The sequence below is a fragment of the Lissotriton helveticus genome, chromosome 4_1 (assembly GCF_964261635.1).
Source record: "Lissotriton helveticus chromosome 4_1, aLisHel1.1, whole genome shotgun sequence".
NCBI classification, from domain to species: domain Eukaryota; kingdom Metazoa; phylum Chordata; class Amphibia; order Caudata; family Salamandridae; genus Lissotriton; species Lissotriton helveticus.
The window spans coordinates 1,964,168,080-1,964,193,714 of NC_136063.1; positions in this window are offsets into that span (position 1 = coordinate 1,964,168,080).

A 25,635-nucleotide genomic window follows, 5' to 3' on the forward strand; every position below is an offset into this window, starting at 1 on the left:
CGCTCGAATTGTCTCTATTCTGGAGGCACTCGACCCGGATGCTTTTTCGTATGTGGATGACATATATCTCACAGACGACGATATTTGGGAGCATCTGTGTCGTGTAAATTCTCTTGTTTGCAACTTCGCAGACATGGGTTACAAATTCAACTTTGCAAAATCGCACATTGCTGAACACACAGTGTTGTTTTTGGGCTATGAGCTCAACAATGAAGGTAGAGGTTTGGCTCCTCACTTCTTGGAGAAGTGCGCACAATTGCGCGCACCAACAACACTGAAGAAATTACAATCCTTACTGGGCTTTTTGAATTTCGGCAGAACTTACATTCCGGAATATGCCCAGCGTGTCAAGCCTCTGTATGCTTTGATACAACCAATTTTCTCAAAATCATGCTGGCTGCCTGAGCATTCAGCCATTTTGCAATCCTTGCAGGCTGATCTGCTCGAATCTAAATATTTACTGACTCGTGATAACCACACCAACCTGGTAATAAGAATAATTCCTGGGACGGTGGGTTTCACCTACCTCACTTTTAATGAAGGTGACACAGTACCTATTGCTTACAAGTCACACTTGTACACCTCGGCTGAGATGCGGTTTCCCACCATAGAAAAGGTTTTAACTGCTGTACAGATGGCAATTCTAAAAGAACGCGCTCTGTCACAGGGGAAACGCATGCTAGTGGTAACACCCTGTCCTCATTTAGAGGCAGTCACGAAAGCCAGTGTACCAAATTCAAAGGCTTTGCACCCTCGGTGGATTCAGTGGGCTGCGTCATTGTCATCCGCAGATGTCATGTTTATTTTTGACGCCTCCTTACGGTCACAGGAGTACTTGCAGTATGAATTCGTTCATCCTGCTCCTCTGGCGATGCGACCTTTGGAGGACTTCCATTGCATCATTTACACTGATGGGTCGGCGCAGGTTGCGCATGGCTCTAAACATGCCTACGTTTCCGCATGCGCCATTGTGGTCGGTGCTATGTTGAATGACGAGTTCATTTCCAGGGAGGTACACACGTTGCCCCTGGGCGATTGCACTGCACAATTGGCAGAGCTTCGTGCTCTATTACTAGCTTTGGAGTACGCAGATCCAAGTGTTACTACTCTAATTGTAAGTGATTCTTACTACTGTGTCCAGTCTTACAATGAAAACTTGTTCTTTTGGATTCAAAATGACTTTCGTGATTCCAAGGGTAGCACAATAAAACATAAAATGATCTGGGTTCGAGTGGCAGAGCTTAAGGCTATGTTGCCACTCGTTTATGTGATTCATACTCTCGGTCATCAGCGCATGGGAGTACACGCTCTTGGCAACTCGCTTGCTGATGAAGCGGCGAAATCAGCAGTATCTAAATACTTAGTTGCGGCAGTTACTAGGTCTAAAACCAAGATTGATAGCGACATCTTGGCAGCGGTTGCTGCCTCTGAGAAGGGAAGTAAACATCCTTCGGGATTCCCTTCGAAATATAAGTACCACTTAAGTCCCGAAAAGGTTCCTTTTGTGACAATTCCTGATGTTGGGGAACGGCTGATTCCCAACACGGATCGCAGAGCAGACTTGATTACAGCGGCTCATGAGGGTGTGGCGTCTGCGCATGCGGGCGTCTCGGCCACTGTAACTCAATTACAATTACGTTTCTGGTGGCGGGGATTGTACAAACAGACGCGTGATTATGTCCTTCTGTGTGACATATGCCAGCAGATTAAACCTTCAACTGCTACGCGTCCGCCTCAGACACAGTTGTACATTTCTAATAAACCACTAGGCTGTGTTTATTTAGATCACTGCGGTCCATTTTCATCTGATACTGCGTATAAATACATCTTAGTAGCAGTTGACTCATGCACACGCTTTGTGTGGTTATGGCCACATCGCAGCGCTGATTCCCGGACTGTCATCAGAGATTTGCGTATCTTTATAGGGATTTTTGCCTGTGGTACCTTCCATTCGGATCAGGGTCCGGCTTTCGCCTCTAAGGCGTATAAGGATGCCATGACTTCGATGGGGGTCCAAGTCAAGTTTTCGTCACCCTACAGACCCGAGGGTAATAGTGTAGTTGAACGAATGAACCGTGATTTAAAGCAATCTTTGACAGCCCGAGTTATAGGCACTGGCAGAAACTGGCTGGCTCACCTATATGGCGTGCAGCGTGCTCTTAATAATCTCCCTAGAAGGTCTCTGGGTGGGCGGACCCCATACGAAATGCTCTTTGGCATCAAGATGTTCGTCCCTGACCTTGACGGTCTAGACTCGGTGGTTCGCGCCACTTCCTTTGACGCAGATGAACATTGCAATGTTTTACAGAATCTACAAAAGACGAGAGACACTCTTGCAAAGGAACATTTGCCCTCCACATCGGATGATGCGTTGCAGATCCCGGTAGTTGGCTGGCTACCCCAAGTTGGAGAACTGGTTCGAGAGAAGATCGACAACAAGAAAGAGTTTGGTCCCTCCTATCGAGCTCCGGTCCCAGTGCTTGGAGTGAAGGGCACAAGAACAGTCATTTTACCACCACTTCCGGGTCGTAAGGAAAACAGGTTTATTTCTATTGACAATGTCAAGATACACAGAGTGGCCGATTCTTCTTAGCATGACACCGGCTGTTTCCTGTCCTTCCATTGTGAGAAATTCAATTATGCCCACTGCTTCTAATAATGAACCTGAGGTGGCCATCGAATTACCTGCTGTTTCCAGTCCATTATTGAATAATTTACCAGGAACTAACCTTGATGAGACAGACTATACATACCCCACTGATTTGTCCATGCCTGACCTGCAAGCTCGTTTAGCCACGGAATCCAGATTTTCATTTGACTCTGCTTCCCTTGCCTCGAATAAACCCTCTAAAATTGCAGTATATGCTAGCCTGTTTAAAAAACATTTTTTGATACCTCCTTGGATATACATTTGGCTGGTCCTTTTTTCACTGTACCTTTTTATGTCAATTGGTTTTGTGTTTTATTTTTTCCGAATTATGAATGGACACTATGTCGAGGAGAGAACTTGCATTACTCATTTAAATGGAACTTTGGCCCCACTTTCCTCTTCACATTCTACACATAGATTAAAAAGAGACTTGACTTTGGTTAACATCACAGCGTGGCCTGTTCTGGATGGAATCGCGTGGGATGCAGTTCGTTTTCAGATTCATGGCCCAACGGAAGTCGTTAATGTCCCTAATGTACTAAGAGTTAATATGGGGGATGTGGTGAAACAAAACATTCGTTCTGATGATTGGGATGTTAATGCTGTGGAGAGTTTGTTTTCTGATTTGAAATATTATGCTGCTTTTGATGCTGAGGATTTATATTTAGAATCTGCTAATTATGGTGAATTGTTCTGTTACCAACATTATGGCAATCACTTCTTGCACAAGACATCTTCCCGAAGGGATGCGGTTAATTTTACTCAGTGGGAACATTGCCCAGCACCAACACAAGGGAGTTCAGAAACGTTTCTTAAAAAGTATACTTATTTCACTGACTTTAATCAGTCCAATCCCGAGTCCTTTTATTTTAAATTTCACAAACAGCCACAGTCCAAGGTTCGACTTACAAATACAAAATTGTTATATTCAAAAGCCTTCCTGGATCAATTAGTTACTGGAGGGTATGAGTTATGGAAGGATACCATAGACCTTAAATCAGTTTGGGGCTCAAGGGCCTGGCAGGTACAAGGCACTGAGGCTTTGCACCGTGCATGTCTCATCCCAAATCATATGTGGTTTTTAAATGATACCATTTCCCAGACCACATGCTTTGGATTGGCTACATCTAAAAGGTTGAACACCCCGTCTTTCCCGGAGTTGGAGGAATATGAGAATTGGAGTAATTTTACTAAATTGTCCATTAGAGAAATACAGGCTCTGCTTCTGAATTCCTCCTTTAACATTTCCAGTATGAATCCCAAGGGTTGGCTGCTTTGGCACCGTGGTGCTGATTCTTGCCAAAAGAGATTTTTAAATATAACTGACGGTTTTAAGACTGTTAGATCTGATCCCCGTTTTGATTTGAGTCATACTGTCACCTCTTACTCAGTTGGCAAGTTGTGTCAAGCTTGGCTGAAACATTCAACTTTACCTGCGGTTAAGTATCACCTTTCCAAACTGAATGCAGACGTGGATTTGAATGATTTCATTAAGGGCCCAGCTAGTGGCAGGTCTAAAAGGTGGTTATATGGTGTTTACAATGAAATTTGGAAACTCTCACAGATTGAGGCTGCTTCACGCCTTAGGGCTATTGATCAGGCAAATCTTGAGAAAGTGCTTGCAGTGGTTGACAATAGCATTAACGTGCTTTCCTCTAGAATTTACACATTAGATAATATTGTGTCGTCTGTTGTTGATATTGTGCATGATGAAGTGTCTGTATTATACCATGGTCAAAATCAATTGCGTTCAATCATGCAGTTTGCATGGACACTACAGACTCTAAAAATGGGTAAAGTTCCCTGGGGATACATGAACGTTTCTTCTTTATTTGCACCGTTTAATTTGACAGACAAACAACGCTTGCTTTCAATGCGTGATGCTTCCTTTTCTATGCTACATATTGAAAGGTTGGAATCTTTACCTTTTTCTGTGGCAGAATCCACTGCTGCTACGTGGCTTATCCACGGTTTAATAACACTGCCTTTTGCTTTATATAAGTTTTCAAATTGTATGAAATATGTGCCAATAGGTCGTTTTGAACCCTTAGGTAGCGGTTTTCTTCATGAGGTCTGGTCACTCCCATACACATACAGATGTTTCAAGGATGACCAAGAGGTTTATCTAACAGGGGATGAGTGTACTGAGACTCCAGATCATTCTTTAATGTGCAGACACATACAATTACACGGTTCATGTAACAAGGACCGCCCGAATATGGCTTGCGTTTTACAGGGCACGCCAGTTCCTGCTATCATCCCCACGTTTAAATTGTTAGAGAATGGTAGTTATTTAATGCTCAATAATGAAAACTGTTGTGGTTTAATTAAAGGTATAGCTTTCATAGTAACAGTTAGTGAGCGAGTTATTTGCTGCAGAAATGTTCTTTATCCTCCCACACGTGAACATAGGGAGTCGTCCATTTGGCCACAGATACCGACCTTGGGAGCAGAATTCAGCGGCATGGCTAGAATAAGAGCTCTATTGTCCCAGAAAGAGGTGGCCTTGAGCTCGGCCCGTGAAACTTTCGTGCTTCACATTGCTAACACCCGCACGGAGGTTCAGGCTCTTTTAAACACTGATTTGCCCTTGCATTTCGGAGCCATGGTCCGTTCTATCTTTAACGCATCCTCCACAACGGGCCTAGCACATTTTTTTAAAGTTGTTAGCGGTGGTCTCGTGACTTCCTTTGAGAAGATTTTTGGAGTCATCCCTGCTTTCTTCCACTCTATTTTTTCATCCTTATTTGGAGGGTTCCCGTTTTTACTTGCTTTAGCGGCTGGCGCATTGGTGGTTTTCTGCCTTTTTAAATATGGATGCCCTTCCTGTGCAAGTCCACGCACAGCTACTACTGACGCGGTTTCGCAACCGCATGCTTGATTATTATGGCACACTGCCGTTGGCGACTCTAAGCACGGCTTTTGGATTATCTTTTCGGTTCTCCTATTTCACCTGTGTCCAGCCTGTATTTCGCTGCCTGACCTGTGATTTCCTTTGGGCCATTGATTTGTGTCTCTGCGGACCAATATCTGCTGACGTCGATTTTGATCAACTGATGAGTCCTATCATTGCTCACGAGTTGGTTTGTTCTGACGAAAGGATTATGGCCTTGGCGGTGGCACATGGACTAATGGGTCCCTGGGATGTGTTGTCGGCAGCGCAAAGTTTCTTGGAACGAAGTTTTCTTGAAAACCCACCGAGCTGTCCTCTGATGGTTATAGAGGATCCGGTGCTGGAGGATCACGTATGTTCCTTTCATCTTTTAAATTGGATGGCTGAACTGTTTTCGGATGAGGACAGTGACTTCCTCCTGGAGGCTGTTGCAGCTTACTTTTCATATACAGTCTTATCATAGACACTGCCTCACATTGGCATGCTGATTGATAGCATTTCCTTGATTTTATTGACTTTTGGTCAAGACATTTTTTTTTGCTTGCCTATTGGCTTGAGCCACATTATATTTGTGGGCTATTTTTTAGCATTAGTTTTTATTATTGAATCTTTATTCATGCTCGTTTATAAATGGATTCTGCTCTCATGTGATGGCACTTCTGTTACCTTATTTAGTCCGTTCTCGGATCATGGGGGGGTGTTGTATAACTCCTATATATCCCTATATCGTGTTAAGTTAGCATAGGTACGTTTGAGATTTAAACGCCATTTTTCCTTTCTTGCAACTTCTGCGCACGACCCTCATTTGTTGACTTAGCTTTCAACCTAGTAGTTTGCCGTGGTGAATGTGAGAATAATATGTTATTGCTCTGATATCTGCTTTGTTTAATAAAACATGTCTGCACGGAGAGTGCTGAAGTTTCAGGAGCAACACGATATGGAATTGTTATGAGGTCTGATCTCCACGCCTTCATAGTCATAACACAAGTGCAGCCTTTGCCAACTTGGGCTTGAGGCGGGATTGATATTGCTTTGCACGAGAATTGTTAACACACTTGATGCGGTGCACATGCAGAGAGAGCTGGTGTATGCTGATGTGATTCCTTCATGCTAGGACACTAAGGTATGGGCCCGCCCTAAAACAACCCAAAGAGACCTTCTTAGATAATAATATAATATATGTGTTAGGGAGGGTGAGATATAAGTGTTGTTAACTCTTATTCATTACAGCATGTTAACATGCTGTCACCATTCGCTTTTTATGTCTTAGTAACTATGCTGATAATTTTGCTACTGATAATAAGTATACTTGTATTATCAAAGATACTGCGCCTGAGAAGACGGCATTAGTAAATAAACATTTCAAATGCACATGTGTCTTCTTTACTCCATGTTCTGGTTTGTAATGATAATATAACGAAAGAGTGTTCATGAGTCCCACGTACCCTGAGGTACTGTAAGTTCATGTTCTGGTTTGTCTAAACATTGGGTGTTTGATATGTCCAATGAGACACTGTAGCTAGCTCGGTAAGGGGTGAGTTGGTTGCTAAGGTAAGTTTTGGGACACCCTAATTTGCCGAGGTTCCACTCCTCTGTGCACAGTTCTGTGTGAGTACAGAAACCCTGCAACACACCTGAGTAGAGGTATCTCGGACCACTCTCCGGTCTGGATGCACATATAGCCCCGGGTCAAAGAAATGCTGGGAGAATACCCCAAATTAATTAATGGTACCTGAGAGACCCAGAAACCCAGAAGAAAATAGCTCAGGCCACAGATAACTAGTTCCAAGATAATGAGGGGCGCAAATGTTATGGGAAGCCTACAAAACAGTTATTCGTGGGGAAACCACGTTACTGATAGCGGGAAACTACCCCTGATGTAAATGTAACTCTAGTACTTGGGGGGGGTGCTCCTCCAATCTAAGTAGACCAGCTCAAGGTATTTGCTTGTTATCGGACCCATGTCCTTTATCTCTGTTATCAGCTGTAGAAGGGCACTTCTATTCAGTAACATTGATTCAGTTTCGAACAGAGAAACAAAGAGCAAGGTCCTGCTCACCTGCCTGACTACTAACCCTGTTACTGATAGCGGGAAACTACCCCTGATGTAAATGTAACTCTAGTACTTGGGGGGGGTGCTCCTCCAATCTAAGTAGACCAGCTCAAGGTATTTGCTTGTTATCGGACCCATGTCCTTTATCTCTGTTATCAGCTGTAGAAGGGCACTTCTATTCAGTAACATTGATTCAGTTTCGAACAGAGAAACAAAGAGCAAGGTCCTGCTCACCTGCCTGACTACTGTCTCTGAATTCCCTATTGGTCTTTTACCAGGCTGCCCTAAGACTGGACCCCTCTCTAACATAACCCTGTTACTATTACAAACTGTAATCAAGTCCCCCTCCCCGACTTCCCCCTGGCCGGAATCAAACCATACTGGGAAAGTATCCCGCCCATGGGGACGAAGAGGGGCACCTCCACTAGCTAAGACTTGTTCTATTACAGGCTCATGTGAGTTTTCCAATACATTTCAGGTACGGGTCTCACTTAAGCATGAGCGGTAAATCCGTTACGCCCACGGATTTTTCTGATTTTTGGGGAATCCGCAATCCGCGTATTTTACGGATTTCCCACAAAATCCGAAAAAAAAATCAGCGGACGTAACGGGTTCAAAAGTTGAACCCCCACTCATGTAACTATTTTACAATGGCGCCAGCAAGCTGCCAGCGCTGTTGTAAAATAGTTACAAAGTTAGCTTGCACAGGAACCACTAGATAAAACGAAGCAGGTGCTGCTTTATTTTATCTAAGTGCTTCCTGTGCAAGCTAACTTTGTAACTATTTTACAACGGCGCTGGCAGCTTGCTGGTGCCATTGTAAAATACTACAGCAGCTCACTCAAGGGACCCCTGCGCCCGTAACACACACATGGTCGCTCGAACTAGTTGATGCTCAAATTCAGTGACTCATTCATTAGCCCAAAAACTATCGTGAGCGTCGTCGAGGCTGGACAGGTGTGCCTTCTTCCCAAATCTACCGTGGAAAATCAGCTGTGATGCTGGATAGACTTTGCATCCTTGACTTTCACGAGCGCAATACCCATGAGTAGGCACATTGTGTTCGCACGGGTTTTCTGCACGTTCGCGAGCGTTTTGTACAATAAAACCCTCGCGAACTTGCAGAAACCCGTGCGAACACAAAAAAAAAAATACGCTAGGATCCGCGGATTTTGCGTATTTTCGAAATACGCAAATACGCAAATCCGCAAATCCGCAAATCCGCGGATTGCCAATACGCAAAATCCGCTCATGCTTAGTCTCACTTGTTTCATAATTAACCAAGTTAATGTTCCGGGGAAGGTTCTGGTTCTGATACTCACTGTCGTCTATCTTTACTTTAGGAAACCCACTTTCTTCATGTCCCTCTTGGCTCTGTGAGTTAGTCAGCACCAAGTTCGTGCACATCGACTGTTGATCATTATCTTGCCCAGTTTTTTTACACGTTTTCATTGTGGATTGCCTCAAAATCCCGGGAACCTTTCTACTTGGAGGTGATTTTGTACTATTTAACTCCTCACAGACTGGAGGGACCCACAATTGTTTCTGTTTCCATTTTGGGATGCGTTGAATCCTGTTCTTCTTCTTACCCCTCCGACCAAGTCTGGTATTACTTTCTCTTAATACGGGGACCTTCCCAAAGGGTGCAATATCTAAAGTATTTGTTATTCTTCAATTAACTGTAAGCATGAGTTGTTTAAGATACTTTTTTATAATACAGGGTATACCCGTAATGGGGGCGTAACCGGAGGTACTTTTTAATTTGTTTCCCTCTTGGCTAGTATGCTGGGCACTCTCTGGATGTTGCTTAACTGGGGATAAACTTACAATTGGGCTACCTCTGCGTGGGACAACATTAGGAGCCTCGTTCATTTTCTTCATTTCTCCATCCTCTAATTTAATACCACTTTTCGGCATCCAGTTACATATCTGACATGGGCAACATGCTACCCAAGATCATTTACCAATTTATTTATTGCTTGATTGATCTGGTTGAGTTCTTGGACCCCTATTAATATGGAAGAGAGGTCTTCTAATATATGGTCAGAATTAACCATACTTTTTCCTTTCTCTCCAATGCATAGAAAATATCCAAGGTTCCCCCTTCCGCGTATTCTCAATTGAGTTCATGGTGTTCTCTGCCCCCTTGTCCAGTAATACTGCTGATGTCCCTTCAGCGGAAATTGTAATGAATGAGCATGTGATAAACTAGTGGGGGTACTACTATACAGGGCGGGCATATGTGGTTGACAGCTAATAAGACCGGATACATCTCCATGACGCTTCTTTTTCTCATATGCGCCATTCGTTCTTCGTTCTTTTCCATTTGTTCAGCAATATCTGGTAGAGTATAGTCCTCCATTTTCACCAGTTCAGAGCTAGAACTAAGGTCTGTGCAATGTGGTACCTTTAGCGATAGCATACCCAATTTTAACGGAGAGAGACCTGACTTAAATCCGATCGTACTTCTTGGATTGGCTGTAGGATTGTCAAAGAGAGATACCAACCCTGCCAATGGTGATAACTGTGTAATTTCCTCCTATCTATTCAAGTTCTATTTTGGAGGGCCTTCTGCTTTGCCTACCTCCAGATCCATTTCCATCTTACTATTCTCCCCTCCTGATTGTAAAACAACAATTTCACTGGGTGGCTGTGTAGATGATGACAACTTAATATTTTCAACATTATTGTTCTGTTAAATAATTATGGTGAGATAAAGGGTTGCTTTAACCTATGGGTTAGTGGACTGAAAGCCCTCCTCATTTTCTGATTTTATGTGGGTGTCCATCTCCACATCTTCCTGGGCCTCATTTTTCTCTTCCTTTGACCCCTTGCCATGTTTGGAGCACCTTACACCTTTTGTAAGCATTGACATGACTGATGGGTCAGTTTTCAGCTGTGAAAGGTGATCCCTATTTCTCCTACGCCGGATAGTTTTTTGGAGTTTAAGGGGTGGCATTACGAGATACTCTATTATATTCTATTATGGTCTATGATAGACCATTGAAATCCCACTGGGCAGGGAGTGTGGAGGATAAGAAGTGCAGTTTTCTGCTCTTCTACAATTACTCCACCCACTCCACAAACTCTCTTAAAGATGAGGGATTCACACCCCCGGCTCACACCACCTTGCCCACAATGATTAACCGCGCCCTTTGTAGGTTATTGCGACTTACAGGGCCGCGTGAGGGAAATAGGAGTGGAGAAGTGGGGAAATCAGTGCTCTCAACCCTCAACTGACCTTGGCTAGGGAGTGCTGGAAAGTTCTAGAAAGTGCAGGGGGCACCGGTCCTTAGGTCCACAAGGCCGCAGGTCCACAGCAGAGAGCCTCAGTATCTCAAAGCCACCTGCTAAACTCCTGACTCTCACTCTTTTTCTTTTTACCCCTCGCTGTGGCCGTAGCTGTAGCAAAAACTGTGGGGAGGGCACCGGGACGCAGTCACTGGCCTCTCCCACTAGAGGCTCTTCAGATAGGACTTGTGGTTCACTTTACCTCAACCACTTAGCTCACGAGGCAGCTCAAGTAATTGCAAGTCACAAGACCCAACAGTATTCAATGCTCGGTGCATGTGCCAGTGTTCATCTGCCAGTGCTCAGTGCCTGCTTGCCTTAGGCTTCAATGAGTTTTCATTATGCACGCCACTGCCACCACCACTGGCGTGGTCCTCTACCGCTGCTGCTCCCTTTGACTGTCACTGACCTCAGCCCTTCCCCCGCCTACGCCTCCTGCTGTGTGCGGGCCCGTAGGGATGCGGGGTTGCACAGTTGCTCCGGCTTCCGGGGCCACCACCTCTTTTGCCTCCTAATGCTATGCTGGATTTCGTTTTGCTGGCTTAGATGCTTTGGGAACTTTGCCACTGCTGATCAGTGCCACTGCTCCTTGTGTAAATTATATATGATTGGTTCTCCCTGATTGGCATATTTGATTTACTAGTAGGCCCCTAGTGAAGTGCACTATGTGTGCCAGGGCTGGTAAACCAAATTCTACCCATGGGTCTGCAGCACTGATTGTACCACCCACACGAGTAGCCCGGAAAAGATGTCTCAGGCCTGCCACCGCAGTGCCTGCGCACAGTTGGTTAGCTGCCATGTCGACCCGACAAGTACACCCACTTTCCAGGCCCTACCCTTCCCTTTACTTACACTTAGGTCACCCCTATAGTAGGCCCAAGGTACCCCCCTGGGCAGGTTGCAGTGTATGCAAAAGGTAGGACATATACTGATCTGTGTAACATGTTCTAACAGTGAAAAATACTGTCAATTTCGTTTTTCACCATTGAAAGGCCATCTTGACCATAGGATAGAATAGGAAATGCTGTGTAACATTTTACTAGCATATTTTACTTTAGGGATATGAAGAAGACAGGAAGTCTGGTATCCCTGAACTCAGAATTCAGTAACACATCTTTTTAGTAAGGATGTGTTTGAAAATAGCAGTTTAAGAAAGTAGCTATTTTCTTGTTCAACCTTTCGTGAGCCTCTGCCTGGTTGTGGATTGACTGTCTGGCTTTGGAAGTGACAAGGGCTGGTGAGGTGTCGTGGCTCCAGGAGTCTGGGTGAGTCGGCCCCTGGCTTAATAGGCCGATCTGCATTTGGAGTGGTGAGAGGAGTAGCACCTGTACCTGACTAGGGCTGTACCTGCCTTCCATAATAGACTGGCTCCAACTCCTGCGGTGTGTGTGAAGATGCTGACCCACATTGACAAAGGAAGAAGTTGTGCACTGGCAGAGTGCACCCAGAACTGGTTTGGACTGGGCTCAGAGCGCCTTGCACAAAGGGATCAAAGACATTGTTGGACTTGGCCCTTCTGGCAGGTTCACCTCTGAACTTTTTGCCTTTTTAATGTTACATTAGTATAATGATGTCTGGTCTTTGCGCACTTTAGCACTGTGGCACAGTGTAAAGTGCGTGCGCTCTCTGAGTGCGTGTGTGAGAGTGGCCTACCCTCGCATAGCAATGCATGGGGAATATGTGTGTCCATGGTAATTCCTGATGCGTGGGGAGTGCAAGGTTGAGTTTGGTATGTGCAAACTCGTGAGATTGAATGCTGTGCGATGATGTGTGCCGCTTTAATGTGTCTAGTGTTGAAGTGCCACTTCTAGAAGTTGGCCTGCCTTGCAGTAAATGTGATTTGACTGTCTGGCTTGTGATTGGCTGGAGCTGGCTGGTGTGCTTGGCTCCAGAAGTCAGGATGGGTCTGCCCCGTGGTGAATGGGTAGATCTGCATGTTGATGGCAGGGAGGGGCTGCACCTGGGACCTGAATAGGGCTGGCCTTTCCCTCCACAATGCTGGCTCCGCCCCCTGTGGTGCGACAGATGACCCTAGCCTGTCCTGTGAATGGGAAGGGGGCTGAGCAAAACAAAGTGCTCCCGAACCAGCTGCGTCTGGTTTTCCCCCACCCTGTACCCTAGAGACACAGGTATTTGGTGTATAAAAAGAGGCTGTGACCTCATGTTAAATGTTCTTGTTTTCCTGACTTGAATCTGCCAGGGGCGTGCTGCTGCTGGGGCACAGGGGAAGGCTTGCCTCCCTGGGCCCTGCCCAGCCCCTTGATTCCCTGGATGCTGGAGGATTTCTTTGGGACCCTTCTGCACTGCCCTTTATGCCTGGAGGGACTTCTGGGACCTTTGACTGTGTTTTCCTTGCCCCCAGGACTTTTGCGCTGTCTTTTGCTTTGGGACTGGGTGCCAGTACAGTTTGGAGCCAGGGGCGCTTCTTCGCCATTTTTCCCGTTTGTTTCGACATTTTGGTTGGCAGGAGCCTACCCTGCATGGTGCCCAGTGCGCAGGTGCCCATCCTGCGTCTTCAAATTATTTTGTGAATTCCTACGGGTGCCCACCCCGTTTATGTGCTCCATAGCGGGTGCCCACTCCACTTCTTTTTATGTCCGAGGGTGCCTACCCCTCTTTCTGCCCCAAAAATCACTGCCACGGCCCTCGCGTCGCAAACAGGAAGTCAGGCACCGTAGTGCCTGACAATGGGCGGGACTTCCGGTTTGAAAAGGAAGTCCCGCCCGCCACTGCACTGGAATTGGCCAAGCGCCCGGCCGGGAGAAAAGAATTTCTGCCTCGGAGCCACGAAGGCTCCACACACGAAGTCCCGGTCCCGAGATGGGGGACCGGGTGTAGACTGGCGCCTACGCGGGCGGGGCTCCCATGACTGAGGGAGAGCCCCGCAGCCGCCAGAGAATGCCCCTGCCGCGCCACCGGAGTAGCACCAGTCCTGGGAGAGGAGCCCCAAGAGAAGCAGCCGGTGAGTCAGAGGGCTGGGCGGGGGGGCTTCGGAGCGGCTTATGTTGAAGAAAAGCACCGTGGCAGGGGGTTCATCAGGGCGGCCCCGGATGGCAGTGGGCCGCCCCCACGTTGTAGTAACGATTCCCCGGGGCAGTGTCAAGCCCCAGTGCTTCTCCGAGCCCGAGGGATCACACATGTGCAGTATGTTCATTCTGAGCCTGCGGGCTCCAACATTGATGGCAATGTTCATTTACAAAGCCCACGAGGCTCTCAGTGGCATTAGTGTGTTTAGGGTCCCCGGAGGCTCCACCATCGGGGCATGATTTGTTCAGAACCTAGAGGACTCCCCCAAAATGCACATGATTTGTTCAGAGCCTAGAGGGCTCCCCCAAAATGCACATGATTTGTTCAGAGCCTAGAGGGCTCCCCCAAAATGCACATGATTTGTTCAGAGCCTAGAGGGATCCCCAATGCTTAGTGCAGTTTTGTTTCTAAGGGCCAGTGAGGGCCCCTGTCACGGATTTGTTTGACAGCTGCCCAGCAAGTAGTGGGCAGCTGCACCGTTTAGGTTCTTTTCTTTCTAGGGACTTGTTGTTTGGACTCAGGAGTGAGTCGCACTCCTTCGCCCCTACTTGGCCTTCCCCAGCTGCGCAGCACTTAGTGCCAGCTGCAGCGTTTAGGCCCTGTTCTTGTCCCTCAGCTGCCCAGCAAGTAGTGGGCAGCTGCTACGTTTAGGTTTTGGCGCAGTGGCGCAACCTGGACCCTAATGTGATTTATTTGCTGTTATGATTTATGTGCTAAAGCTTTGGGTGTTAAGAAATGTACTGGGTGTACTATGTTTTGCGCACCCTGTGTTATGATACCTCTAGAAGTATTCTTATGCCTAGGAGGTTGTTGTTCTTAGTATAGTTATGCTAGTGAGTTCATGGTTCCCTGCGTGATATTTGCCTAAGGTGTTTAGGATTGCGTAGGTGGTACTTACCTTTTACCAGTGGTTACTGGTTGTGCGCTACATTTGTTATTTGGTGCTACAGTTATTATATGTGCTAAGTGTTATTCCTACAAAGTGCTATTTCTACCAAGTGCTAGTTCTTAAAGTGCTTATTCCTGACAGTGTCCCACGTGGCCCTGTCCCATGCACATATTCCCCTGTAAATTCTGCTCGTGCCTATGGCACATTGTAAAGTGTGAGTTTATTATCTAATGTGTTTGGTATAATACAACGGCTATTTTTATATATAACCGTGTGTGGAATTCCTTTTGTGGGGGGCCTGGGATGTTGTTGCTGGGGGTGCATGCGCAAATACTAAACCTACATTGCCTCCGGGATTAGCCTTACTGCTCGTGTCACGTTACCTAGAGGGTGAGCAGGGGTTATCTTTGGCGTGTAACTCCCTTGCCCTGACTAGAGTGGTGGTTTCTGCCTGGCTTTGGCGCAAGCCTTAGCCAACTGGAAACCCCATTTCTAACAGACATTTTGGGGTATAAGTACTAGACCTAAAACCCCTGAACTTTAGAATTCGCTGTAATCAAGAGGAACCTTTGCTGAGGAGAAGAGCTGAAGAAACTGAGGAGAAGTGCTGCCCTTGCTGTGTGTCTGGGGTTGGTCTGCAGTTGCTGTTTCTGACAAAGAAAGGAGAAGAACTTTGATGTGTGCTGTGTAGCCTGCTTGAAGAAGGACTTTGCTGTGTGCTGTGTGCTGTGTTTCTGGCTGAAAGAAAGTCTCCAAGGGCTTGAAGGAGAGCGTTCCCCCTGCTTTTGAAGTCCCAGGAACAAAAGGACTTCACCCCCAGCTCTCGTGAACTTCATTGCTGGGTGTTCTGACCTTCCAGGAGGTACCTGTAACTGTTTTGGGCCTCTGGCCGCTGTCTTTGCTGTTGGGAGCTGGAAGGAACTCAAGAGAAGGAAGAAAACCTGTTTCCGACTCAGTCGCCGCCGCCGCGACATTCATCGAGGTCCGGGGAGCCGCTCGTGAAGTGAACGACGCAGCGCTGCGCAGCTCCGACACCCCATGAAGCCCGCCGACATCGACAGTGATTGGCAGTGCCTGACGCCAGCACTCACATAGACTCTGTCTTCGCCAGCGCCTGCATCTTGATATCGCGGCGCCGATAACCACATAGGGAGACTCGAGAAACTTGCCGACCTCGTATCATCACCAGAGCCGACATTGGCCATCTTCAACGCCATGCATCGTCATCGACATCGCTTTTCAAGGTACTGACTGTTTGGGGGTCTGTGTGACTCCGCGCCCGAAGCCGCGGTCCTCGCCGGCGGCGGCGTACTTTGGATTTCGTGCTGTCCTGACATCGTGATCGCACCAGTTAGTGCTATTTGAGTTCTACAAGCTTATTTTTGCAACATTCTTTTAAAAAAGATTTTTCTGAATATCTGTATGCTGGATTTTTGTTGTTTTGGTCTTGTGTAGTTTAGATAAAGATACTTTTTTTTCTAAACTGGTGAGGTGTCCATTTGTGGTGTTTTACTGTATTACTGTGAGTGTTGGTACACATACTTTACAAATTACCTTTGGGATAAGCCTGTCTGCTCGTGCCAAGGTACCAAGGGGGTGAGCAGGGGTTATCTAGAGTGTTTCCCCCTTATCCTGACTAGAAGCAAGGGTCCCTATTTGGTCAAAGGTACCTACCTCTGCCTACTAAAGACCCCCATTTCTAACAGAAGACATGGCTTGGCAGTTCGGGCTGGACTGTTCCCATGAGGCACGGGGGCAGGACTGATTTGCATATAGCTGTGTCTGAACTAGGGTGGTGAAGTGAGCTAAAGAACGATGATGGATTCAACCCAGATCTGTGACTGGGGGTGAGTGTCTGATAAGTTTCAGCTCTCCGTCCATCATCTCCTTGTGTTTGCTTTGTTCACCCTAAGTTGTCAGGGTATGCCCAGATGTGGGTCCCTTGCTCACTTTGCCACTGGATTCAAGCTATCCTGGCTGATGAGGGCTGTTTCCCCGAAACTGGTTCCAGGATGCACGTTTTCGGTCCGGGGCAGACATGGCTTGGCAGTTCGGGCTGGACTGTTCCCATGAGCCACAGGGTCACGACTGATTTCCATATAGCTGTGTCTGAACTGGGGTGGCGAAGTGAGCTAAAGAACAATGATGGATTCAACCCAGATCTGTTACTGGACATGAGTGTCTGAAAAGTTTCAGCATTCCGTTCATCATCTTGCGTTTGCTAAGTGCACGTTCATGTGACGAATCTGTTAACATTTTCTTTTGAAATTTGTGAAGTGTTAAGAGCGGGCAACTTTGTGCTACACCAAAGCTAACCAATGGTAGGAGTGAATGGGTTGTAAGTCATAAGTAAGTTCACAGTAGGTATTTTGCAATCCTGCTGCTTGCACTGTCCAGTATTATTATTATTATTATTATTATTTATTATTTCTAAAGCGCACTGTCACCTTGCAGGCATCCTGGCGCTAAACTAACTCATGGGCAGAGGACATGTATCGGACAGGGCAGAGACCACATATCTCATTACTCAGGAAACAGCCAGGTTTTAATCTTTTTCCTAAATGGAAGAAGCTCCGCGGTTTGTCTTATATCGAGTGGGAGCAGATTCCATAATTTAGCAGCTGCCACCTCAAAGAATCTGCCTCCTGCTCTAGCCTGCTTAAATCTAGGTACTTTCACCAGCTTGGCCGCTGACGACCGAAGGTGCCTGGTTGGAGTGTACCAGGTAAATTTAGATTGCATGGAGGCAGGGCCTATTCCATGAAGAGCCCTGAACACCAGGCAGAGGGCTTTGAATTGTATCCTCTGTCGAACAGGTAACCAGTGCAGCTTCGCAAGGGCAGCCGGTCCATGTGCTCTTCTGGGGAGCCCCAGAGCCAGTCTGGCAGCTGCTGATTGCACCCTTTGGAGCCTATCCAAGAGAAACTCAGTAATGAAGACCTAAAAGGTATTGCCATGTTTTACCATGTGCAAAATCTCTACTCACTCACCCACCGAGCACATTGCATTTCCCTTCAAAGGAATATGCCTCAAATAATGTGAGATTCATAACAAGGATTGTAAAATCCCAATGTACGCCAGTCTGTGCTAATCTATAAGACAAATAATAAGCTCAGGCATTAAATGTATCAATGTGGTTCTTCATTAAAAAGTCTTAGTGCTATAGTAATGAAAACATGTATACTTCTAAAGGCAGAGAATGAAGAGCCTATCTAAGCATTTACAGTTTTTCTGCTGCACTGAAACTAAGTGTTGGAATTTAGGATTTTTAGAACTTTATTTTTGGATGCTCTCCTAGTAAATGGGAGTGAATTACTCCAAGCCGTTCCACACCTCATCAGCGGTAGTCAGTGCTAAATAAATGCAATCATGTTTCTCAATGAGATATGCACCACAGAGTATGATGAAAACTGCACAAATGTGCCCCAGGTCACTGAAAAGCCTGTATAAAACTACACATGACTCCGGTGATGGCCGGCACGGCTTGCAGGTGGTATGGCGGGCATACCAGAGGGGAGCGAGGCATTCTGCAATGGAAAGAAAATGTAAATAACTCTTACCTTGCCACTGGGTCCCACGTCTCTGCTCCTGCTCTCCTGCATCCAACACCAGCCAGGCTCCCTCCCCTAAGCCAATCACAATGCTGCAATGTAGCATTGTGACTGGTCTGAGCGCCCTGACACAGTGCTCAGACAGGGGCTGGAGGGGTTGGCATGCTCTCCATGCAGGCCGTTATGTAGCCTGCATGGAGAATAGGGAAGTGTGCATGGCTGTTTTAGGAGGCCAGAGTGGTCCGACCAAACAGTCATTGCGCACTTAGGAGTGGGCAAACCACTCCTCTACTGCTCTTCTTGGTTTTGAGTAGAGAGGGCTACCTTGGAATTGTGTACAATAGGGCACACAGGAAATTCTTCAAACATTGGTAGGGTTAGTGAAGTGGTGTAGGGTGCAGTGGCGTAGAGTTATGAAGAGTGCATCGACGGAGAGTGGCATAGAGAACAGTAGTGCAGAGTAGAGTGCAGGGGAATAGAGTGCAGTGGTTTAGAGTAGAGTTGGGTGGTGCAAAGTGGTGCAAAGTTTAGTAGAGTGGCGTAGACTAAAGAGACAAGAGTAGATTGTTTCAGAGTAGAGTGAAGTGGCACAGAGTGGAGTGGAGTGGTGTTGAGTGGCATACAGTTTAATGGTGTAGAATAAAGTGGTGTAGAGTGCAGTGGTGCAGAGTAGAGTGCATTGATGTAGAGTGCAGTGGCGTAAAGTGCAGTGTTGCTGAGCGGTGTAGAGTGAAGTTGCATAGAGTGGTGTTGTGCAGAGTAGGTTGGAGTGACCTAGACTGGACTGGTGTAGAGTGCAGTGGTGTAGAGTAGAGTGGCGCAGATTTCATTGGCCTAGAGCAGAAAGGTGTAGAGTGAAGTGGTATAAAGTGGAGTGGTGCAGAGTACAGTGGAGTGGAGTACGGTGGAGTATGCATGGAGTAGGACACTGCAATTACAGATAACACATTTTGGTTTGAAATGACCATTACATTTCAATAAACATACAGTTGTCCTAATAAAGCTGTTCAGCATGGAAACAATATTGTGTGGAAATGGCATCACCTAGTGTACTGATTTGTTTTGATCATATTCAAGTATTTGTTTCCATCACACTTCAGAACTAACAAAAAGATGTATTCATGTGTACATTCATATTTCTGTTATATTCTGAAATACTTAGAGTTCATTTAAATGTTTTTGTGTGCTAGAAAAAAAAACCTTTTCTACCACCAGTTTCCAGCAAGATTGTCACATAAATACTCTTACTTTGAAGTCTGAGAAAGAAAAGTAAAGACCAAGATCCATGGGAAGATAGAAACTGACATATAACCTCTGTCTTTGAATGCACAAGATAAGAATGAGATTTACAGGCCTATTTACAGACAGGAGCACTGGTGAAAGAATACAAGGACAGATAATGTGAAAAGACTTTGCTCTTTGGGAGGGACAAACTCACCCTGAACACCCTAAATAAATATAGCCAGCAAATAGAAAGACAGAAAATGTGAGTTACAAACCACAAAGCCAATGGTAAGCAAACTGTCAGAATGTATTCCCAGGGAAGGTTTCTGAATGTCCCCAAGATGTCTTTATCAAACTAAACAACTGTGTTGGCAGGTAAGCTTCAACCTAAAACACCATTGTAAAACTCAGAAACACACAAGATTGATCGGTGTTAAAAACAGGTGCAAATTATTGACACCATTTTATGCTTGCATCGTAAGTAAAAGATAGAGCTAAAAGTTTCAGTCCAACTAACTGAATTATTTTTTTGCAGAGGCGAAAATGGAAAAACTACATAGTGAAACCACACGCAACATGCAAATTGCTTACAAATCATTGACAACGAGCCTTACAAGCGTTTAAAAGAGCAATTCTAGACCATGAACAACATTTTATTTTAAATAGGAAGCAAATTGATTTCACACTGTGTTTGTTACTTATGTGCTAAAACACAGAATAATATTAATTTGCTTCAAACAGGCTCAGATTTCACATTTAAAAATTAGAATAAACGTATTTTTTCCATTTTAAAATTATTAAAAAACTAAAATAGTTCATGTTATAACAGGGTGCAAATACCGTATGCTACATTTTGTATTGCACAAGCAGAAAATATGGGGCAAACTGACGTGCACTCTTGTTCCACCAATGCAACATATCTGTTATAAAGCACTGGACTTTCAGCCAAGAAGGGTAATCCCCGGTCTCACATTTCTTCTCAGGGTGTGCTTGGCAATCGCCTCAACCATTATAGTCAGGAAGCTGAGATCCCTCTATTGGGGGCCTAAGTCCCTTTTCATTCTCCCCAAAACGTACAGAATAAGAACAGATCTGGAACAATTCCAGCCAACAAAGTCAGCACAGTCAGCCAGCTGACTTTGATACACCCCTGGCTGTATTTGGCAGTGGGACAGAGCCGCACGCTGGCAGGCAAAGAGTGCCTCGAGGATTCCTCTTTATGGTCCCACTGGGGCAAAGACATGCATTTATATAATACATCCGGGCTGTTTCACAATCCGTACTCCTCGCCTTACGCTACATTGAGTTGTTTGAAACAGTGGCGTGATGAACCTCCAGCTTTCACAGCTAATCTGGGAGTGCCTTCAAGACCCGATGGCTTGGTAATCTAAGCCCCAGTAAAAGAGATAGTAGTTTTGCAGTGATCTCTTTTGTCCTCAAGTCTGTAGACAAAAGTTAAAAAAAAGCTGTAAGGCCATGACATACCATGCCAGTACAGAGGGGTGCGAGTCGTAGGCTGATAAAGGAGCTAAGTGACAGGAAGGAGACCGAGAAAGAAAAAGTATGAAACAATAAAAAGCAGAATGAGAGCTGCTAATAATACAAGTACAAGAGACAAAAGTAATAAAGAAAAAATAAGGAAGGTGGTGGGTGCCTATGAATAAGAAAAGAGAGAAGGAAGACACGTGGAAGAAAGTGTGAGCACGACCTAATGTGAAAGAAAGGGTGAAAAGAGCAAGGACAGAAGGGTGCAAGGAAGTATGGACGGGAGAAAGGATAGATGGTTGAAAGGATGAAGGTAAAAGTTAAAGAATAGATGTAAGTATGGATGAACAGATAGGTTGACAAACGAAGGGAAGAAAGGATGAAAGTAAGGATGGATGAAAGGCGTAAAGGATGTATGGATGGGCACATGGATTAATCAATGCGTGAACAAAATGGATAATAGATGGATGGATGGAAGGATAGACGGGCAAAATTATGGCTAGATTAGTGAATCATGTGGGAGGGGAGTATGAGTTGATGGGTCAGTGGATAAGTGGATCGATGGCTAGATTTAAGGGTGAAGGGTACTTATCTAGGAAAGTTGTGAAGTTCTTAGTTGCCCCCAATAAGACACTGCAGCCTCTATATCTGTTATTGGTAATTTATTAGTTATCTCCCTAAAGAGCGCCGAGCCTGTCCTGCTCGTACCGACTCTTCGCGCCACTGACTCGCTCTGCGCGCGCAGCCTAACATGGCCGCCGGCACGTCACGTCGCTACGTGACGTGCAGCACTAGACCGCGCTACTACATATCTCCCCTTTTTTCCAATATACAAACAACTTTACTATAGTCCACTGCTCATCTCATAGTCTCTGAACCTGGCTGGCTTGATCACCACTCTACCCCTGCGGGTCAGTCTTACCGGGGTGTTGGGGTCATCTCCATCACTTCTTCCTCTGCTTGTCGGCGCAGCCGCACCTCCATCTCCTTCGTTCTCACCTTCTCCGACCCTCTGCTCTCGCTAACTCGTTTCAGTCTGAAATCTTTGTGGGTCTTCTCCATTACCGTCCCTTACTGTCTCTGGTTGTTCCTGCATGGTTGTTTCGTGGTTCTCCTCCTCTGCATCTGTTTCTCCTTGGTTCCAACACAAAATCTTGTTGCACCTCGCCATGCGGTACTGCGACCATACGTTCCCATCGCTCAGCAATGCCGCTCTGCCCCGAACTTCCTTCACCTGCATGGGCTTACTATATTTACTCTCTCCTTTCCTCTGCATCGTGGCCAGCCTTACTCGTACCCATTCTCCCTTTTCCAATCCAGTGTCCTTTACCTTCCTCCTGTTGTCGTAGTGTTTGGTGTACGTCGCTTGGGCCTTCTCTAGATTTGCTCGCACCACTGCTGGGGACCACTCACTTTTGACCGTCTTTTCCTTCCACACTCTGTTGTCCTGGGTGAATGTCTCGCGTCCCCTCAGTATTTGGAACGGACTGTATCCTGTGCTTGTGGGGGTAATCCTGTATGCCCATACCATGTGCCATATTTCCACTTCCCAGTCTTTGTTGTCCGATATGGCCGCTTGGATCGACCCCATCACTACTCGATTAAAGCGCTCTACGAGACCATTCCCCGCCGGGTGGTAAACGGAGGTGTGTCTGGGTGTGATGATATTCCGCTGCATGAAGCTGTTCCATTTCTCCGACCTGAATTGTGGCCCATTGTCACTGAGAATCGCCTTCGGGATTCCTTCTCTTACGAACGTATCTGCCATGAATTTTATGATTGTTTCAGTGTCCATTGTTTCTTCAACTTTGAGTTCAGGCCACTTCGAGTACCTATCCACCATGACACACACATATTTCTGTGTGCCCTGTGTGTCCAGAACCGGACCCAGGATATCCACAGACAATTCCTCCCATGGGTTTTTTGGTAGATCAAACTTCCCCATTGCTGGTCGCAGGGGTTTAAGTTCTTTGTCTGCTCCTTGGCATCTGGTGCAGTTCCTCACATGTCTTTCAGCCCTGATGTCCATTCCTGGCCACCAGTAATCCTGCCTTGTCCTCAACCTCAGTTTGCATATTCCAAGGTGCCCTTCGTGGATCATGTCTAACAACTTGTTGATGAGGTTAGCCGGAGGGATCACTTTCTCCCCCCTGTGTAGGAACACTCCTCGTCCTCTATCGATAGTTCTTCCCTGATTTCAAAGTATGGTTTCACTTCTCCGCTGATCAGTCTCTTTTCCGGCCAACCTTGGGTGACATGTGTTTTTACCGCCCTTAAGATTTGGTCCTCCTCATATGCCTGTCTCCACTCCTGGAGGCTGATGGTGGTTTCCAAATCGTCTGTCAGCGCCACCCATTCTTCTGTTCCTGCTCTGTCCTCTTCACTCGGTTCCATTGCTGCCGCCCTACTCAGGTAGTCTGCCACCCTGTTCTTGCTCCCAGGGATGTGCTCAACATCATATCTAAACTCCAGTAGCTTCAACGACATCTTGGATATTCGGGGCGTTGCTTCGGCATGCCCACTCGACGTCAAAACCTTCAGTAAGGGCTTGTTGTACGTCCTCAATTGAAACCGAGTGCCCCACAGGAACTTGTTGTGGCCCATACCACCGCCAGCATCTCCTTTTCAATCACGCTGTACCTTTTTTCCGTGTCACTCAGCGTACGAGAGGCGAAGCTTATCGTGTCCAGCTGTCCTTGTCCCCGGTCTTGCATGAGGACCGCGCCCAGCCCTTTGTCGCTCGCATCTGTGGTCAGCACTGTCTTTCCTTGGGGGTCGTAACCCTGGAGTGGGATGGCTTCTGCTATTTCTTTCTTGACCACCTCGAATTCTTCTTGTGCTTCCTCGAACCATTTGAATTCTGTGTTTTCTCGGGTAAGTAACCTCATGTGGTGTGTCTTAGAGGCGAAGTGCTGCATAAATTTGCTGTAATACTCTGCCATGCCGATAAACGACCTGACCTCGTCCTTGTTGGTAGGTGGGGGTGCCTCGCATATTGCTTTCACATTGTCTGCCTTTGGGGTCACTCCTCCCACGCCGATCTCATGCCCCAGGTACGTCACCGACTCCATTCCTATATGGCATTTGGACCACTCGGCTGTGAGGCCTTTCGTTTCCAGAATCCGCAACACCTCTCCTAGTTTTACGTCGTGGTCAGGTTTATCTTGGCCCATCACTAAAATGTAATCTTGGAAGTATTGTACTCCGGTTGTTTTCTGAAACAACTGGTGCATCAATTTCTGGAAAACGGCTGCAGCCGAGGCCAGCCCAAACGGTATTCGGCGGAATTGATAGCAGCCGAATGGAGTGATGAATGATGTGAGGTGGCGGCTTTCCGGGTGTAGAGCTATTTGATGGTAGGCGGAGGTCAGGTCTATGGTCGAATACCATTTGATCCCTCTGGTGTTGGCCAGCATCTCCTCTATCCTGGGTAGGGGAAACCTCTCCACCACAATGTTCTTGTTCAATTTGCGTAAGTCCACACATAGCCTGACCTTGCCACTGGGTTTCTTAACGACTACCAAGGGCACCAGCCACTCGGCGCATGTTATTGGCTCGATAATCCCTTTCCTTTCCAGGTCCTGGAGCTCTTCCCGAACTGCTTCTCGTACCGCCAAGGGGATGTTCCGGGCCTTGTGTGCAACTGGCACCGCATTCTCCTTCAGAATAATTTTGTGTGCGAACTTTTCTAACTTCCCCACTGTTCCTCCGAAAACTTTGGGGAAATCGCTTTTCCACCTTTCCAGGTCTGGCCAGTTCCTTTGTTCCGTCAGTAATATTTGCTCCTTTCCTCCTGGATCGAGCTTGATGCCTAGGTCGCCCTGGTCCAGCCATCCCAGGACCGAGGGGCCTTTCTCAGACACGTAGAGTTTGCAGTTGGCCGACCGGCCACGGAACTCGAAGAGTAGTGGTCTGAACCCCGCCATTGGTATTCTGTCTCCGTTGTATGATACTGGCCGAATGTCTAGCTTTTCCAGTGTAGAGCCCAAGTGCGGTGCGAATTTCTCCTCCCATACCGCTCGTTGGACAATGGTGTATGGTGAGCCGGTATCCGCCACTACACTGATCTTGACGCCGCCTATCGTCATCTCCAGGATGGGCTTCAATGTTCTTTTGCCGTCGATACTGAGCACTTGCCCCTCAGCGCCTGTTAGTTGATCGTATATGCACAGAAATGTAACCACTTCCTGTTCCGTCATTTCTTCTTGGTCCTCGTTGTCTTGGCCTACGTATCTCACTTCGCCTTTGGAGGCCTTCTTCCTGCATACCTTCTCATAATGGCCCGTTATCCCACAGTATGAGCATTTAGCGCGAAACGCCGGGCATTTTCTGTCGTGGGCCTCGTGCGTCCAACTTCCACACCTGTAACATGGCTTCCTGTTGCTTCCCGCCGGTTTTCCTTGAGGGCCATTGTAGCTTTGCCATCTGGAATGTCCTTTTTCTGCCGGTTTCTTGTTCCATTGTTCCTTGCGGGCCCCTTCATCATCCACTCTGTTTACCATGTGGCTGGGTGCAGTTTCTCTTTTCGTTGCTTCTGCGCACCTCTTTGCCAGCTCTGCTCGTTTGACAATG